Below are 4,637 nucleotides of genomic sequence, written 5' to 3'. Positions count from 1 at the left end.
TTGAGGTGACAAGTTATCGTATCGAAACGCGATTGTATTTACGATTGTGCTAACTTCTTATGTTATATGGGTCAGTCAAAAGACATAAACCTCCATAAATTTGCACGGAAATATCACACTTGAAAACTTGACCGACGAAATGCAAACACAAGGCTTTCGCACACACACTTGCAAAACACTTTCGCAAGGCTTATTACGTACTGTTTGCACAGAATTACAAATGCTTTTATCCGATGCAAGTATATGCAAAAATAAATTGAAGTGGCATACAATAAACATGTGCTTTTGTCATACTCAGTAATATTCCAACATATTTTCCAACATATATACATTCACTGCATAGAAGCAGAATTTATAATTCTGTGAAGCCAATACGACATGTAAACTTGACTGAGCAAAATTTCTTATGCTTGGTTGACCAAGCATTTTTCAGCGCGCACGCACGGACAGACACGTACACAATGAAATTCACGATACGTTTCCTTCACAAAAAGATTTTTATTAAAAAACTGGTATTTGGTAAATAAAGTTTGTTTCTTCCTCTGCGTACAGGCGCGTATCGTATAAGTAGAATAGTAAATACAATTTTAGATAATCAGATACCTAAATTTATCAAGCATCGCCCAGGCAAGGGCACATTAATATTCTCGTGGGAGCGCACGACGTCCAAGTCGATGATGAGGAATCGCGTTATCATCATCGTCGCGGGGACGCACAGAGCAGGGGAAGGAAGGTGAAATAATTGAAGGGACACGCGGCGACAGAGATGTAAGGTAGTCGTCGTCGTCGTCCTTGCCTGTATGCGCCGTTTGTCCTATCGTTACAATAAAATGTGTCACAACGTTACAAATTAAAGTTACACCTACAACTATCTGTAGCAGAGCCATGGCCTCGCAACCACATTCGCATTCACTGACTCGTGACCTCACGCACTATCAGAGCGCGCGCGCGCGTGTGCACACGCGAAATAAAATAGAAATTATCTCTAATCAACTAGATAAACGACATCTTACTGATCCGAGCGCTCTCGCTGCTAGACACGAATGTCCGTTAACGCTACGCCGCTGTTTGCTGCACGGCGAGAGGAATTCCGCGCTGAATTTCCGCCGAGGATCCGCCAAGGATCCCGCCGCTCGACGGCAATCAGAGTTGGTCGACGCGAAGTAACGTGAGAAGATCGTGGGTGATCTCGCGTACTTATCGCGAGACGGGAATCCTTCGAATCCGAGATAACGATGCTTCGAAGCGTGCCTTTTACTCGCGTTCCTCCCTTCTCTTTCCTCTGTTCCTCCTGCTTCCTCGTAGACTTCTCTTTCGTCTCACGGCAGTGGCGTTTGCTTTAAACTCAAGGAGGAGGTGTACCGAAACGTTTATGCATCGCCCAAAAGAACCTCTAAGAAAATAGTTTCGCCCCTCGACTTGTGACAGCTTGTGATATTTAAAAATTCTTAAAACTCGGAGAGGGTGTAGTACACACCATACGAGACGTTTGCACGTTCCCGAAGTGGCTCCCGTCTCGTCTGACGTTTCGGAAACAAAGGAAAGCTCGTTGAAATCGGACGCTCATGAAATTCGCACCGAAGCTCAGAGTCTCAGCGCCGTCGAAATACTACGCTCCACTTCGTCGTGCAAGCGACTCGTAGCTGACATCGTTTCAGCATCCACCCGAGATTACGGGAGAATGTTAGGCTAATATCTTTGATTCAATATCCTCCTCTTCGGCATAATCTTGTTTTCTGCGGGCAATTAACGCACGATTCTGTATCGCTCAGGCGGATTAATCCATCTCTAATAACTATGATCCTCGACGAAAGGAGATCAACGGTGCATTCGAGTCTACGGAGTTCTCGAGAGGTGTTAGCGTTGAGTGGCTCTTCTATTGTTAATCTTTCAGGAAACAACGAGCACAGTGTCCACGAGTCTCGCCGAGAAGCTCCGTGTTGCGAATACGTTACGTATGCCTCGTCTGATACTCTCTAAATTTCTTCAAGTGAAATTCATCTCGAAAAGTAGAGTGACTCAGCTGAGTCACTCGAATTTCAGTGATTTTTCGCTCGTATAGAGTGAATTCTCCACTCTGAATAATCGAACAGACTTTTCATCCGAAATTGAATACCATCGTCAATAAATTCAATTTAATCGACTGCAACATTTATTCGTATAGATTAAAAGTCGGCCCTCTAAGTTTGAATTAGACACTCAATAAACACCAACTGTCAATACTCTGGTAGAAATGTATGCAATTTGTGCAGACATCTACTCGGTTATTACTATCAATGCGTTCTCATTAGTTCTAGAACTAATAATAATAATAAAATAAACTGCGTAGGAACTGAACAAGAACTGGGTTAAGTGATTGGAGCAATTTACTGTACAATGTGCGAACCGATTCTTTCCAAGTCATAGCATCAATAATATTAATTCAGTTTTATAATGTACGCATGTTATAATATATATAGTGAATAAATGTAGCAAATATTCTTTATTTACATTGTTATAAAAGGACTTGAAATTGAAGGGCATGAAGAATGTAGGTATAAGAAAGCATAGAGCAAAGAAAACGAAATTGGAAGCAATAAGGCATTTGACAATATTAAACCCTGCGGCAGAGATGACAACTAAACTTAAGAATGAAAGTGAGCAAAAGACAAATGGGATATATGGTTAATAATATAGAATTCCATTGCATTGAAAACACATCAGACTATTCTGATACCAATGATACAAATAAAAACTGCAGGAAATTGGAAGCAATAAGGCATTTGACAATATTAAACCCTGCGGCAGAGATGACAACTAAACTTAAGAATGAAAGTGAGCAAAAGACAAATGGGATATATGGTTAATAATATAGAATTCCATTGCATTGAGAACACATCAGACTATTCTGATACCAATGATACAAATAAAAACTGCAGGAAAAGTGTTACATCTTGATTGGATTCCACAAGTAGTTTGCTATTCAGTTCAGCTAAACAAAACTAACATAACTGTACAGTACAGTACTGTACAATACTGTACAGTAAAAACGGCTCGAAAATAGCATTAAATTTCTACCAGGGATAATATTAACATTATAATTTCCTACTTAACGATATAAATGCAAAATATAACATAACGCGAGTGTTATGTAACAGTTACACTGTTAAGTGGGAAATTACAACGATGTAGTGTTACTGTTAGTTAGAGTTTACTGGGCATTCACTCTTGTGAGTTGGAATGGCGATATCTTCGCTATCGCTTCGATAATTTCGCGCTTCGTAAATTTTCGCCCGTCTTGAGAGTGATTTCACTCCAAAAAATGCAGAGAAAGAGAGAGAGAAAGAGAGAATACTTCGCCGATTACACACGACAGACTATACAAAACACACTTCTTCTCGCGCATCCACACGTTTACGTATAGTCCCAAACAGCCACACATACTGGCGCACGTGCGCACTGCTCGCGATGCGCTTATTCGCAATACGAATTTTAAGATCGCAAAGCGAACCGCCGCGCAATTCGTCGCCGAGCAGCGTCTCTCGGAAGCGGAAACCGGAAGAGAGGTTCCCGCGCCCTACCTCGTCTCCTCTGCACATCTGTATCACAGCTGATCGTAAAATTGACGAGAGATAACTTCGATCCTACATTGCGATTTGCAGCAAATCAAACGTTTGAGCAGCGTTTGCAGTCGTACGATGTAGTTCGTGTCCAACAACGATATACGTTCGGTTAACGCGACATAATCGTTACACATAAGATTTAAAATTTCAGTTCGTACAACTGTACGGGCACTAGACGGAAAACTCGCCGACAAAAAATATAGTATCTGTTGCTATAACAGAAAAAATTCGTCTAAACTTCAGGAATCTTGCAGTTCCTGCAACGGAGTTTTTCATCTAACCTGCCGGATAACAGAACATTCAATTACACTAGCGGAACTGTTTCTTCCGTGCAGTCGCTTAAACAAAAAAAGACACGCGAACCATAGAGGTCTTTGTGATTTTTACTTCAGCGCGCTCTCTGTGTTAAAAATAAGTCTTCCGTGATACCACGCGAACAATCAGTGGATGACAACAAATATTTATCTAAACACGTGCGATAGGCACAGAAAATATGTGTAATATATGTAATTTAATATATGTGTATTAAAATAAATCGCATGCCGTGTACAATAGTCTGATAAAAATAGGATCAATGTTGCAATAAGAACGATTGAACGCTATATATTATTAAAAAAGAAAAACAGTGCATAATTCTAATATAAAAAGAAAAAAAAAATATATGATTTTTATGGAGCAACTTGTACGAGGAGGAAAAATATCTTCTTTTTTATCTCTAGATAATTGGATCATTACTTACTTTGTATGTGTGTGTATGTGTGTATATGTGTGTGTGCATCGCTATTATAAACATTTTAAACATAAAATAATTATTTTGGTGGAAAAATATATATTATTATTGAAAAATGTATACAGTGTAAATTTTTGATACTCTTCGCATAAACCAAATTTTCCGCGACAGTACGATAACGTAAAGTATTTTGTTGCAGATATATTCCACGATAATATTAACAAATTAAATAATTAAGTGATTGATTAATATATATATATATATATATATATATATATATATATATATATATATATATATATATA

The sequence above is a fragment of the Odontomachus brunneus genome, unplaced genomic scaffold, assembly GCF_010583005.1.
Source record: "Odontomachus brunneus isolate Ranch 3 - 2012 unplaced genomic scaffold, Obru_v1 Obru_scaffold_012, whole genome shotgun sequence".
Taxonomy (NCBI): domain Eukaryota; kingdom Metazoa; phylum Arthropoda; class Insecta; order Hymenoptera; family Formicidae; genus Odontomachus; species Odontomachus brunneus.
The sequence above is the reverse complement of the archived record's forward strand: the minus strand, read 5'-3'. Positions refer to the sequence as shown.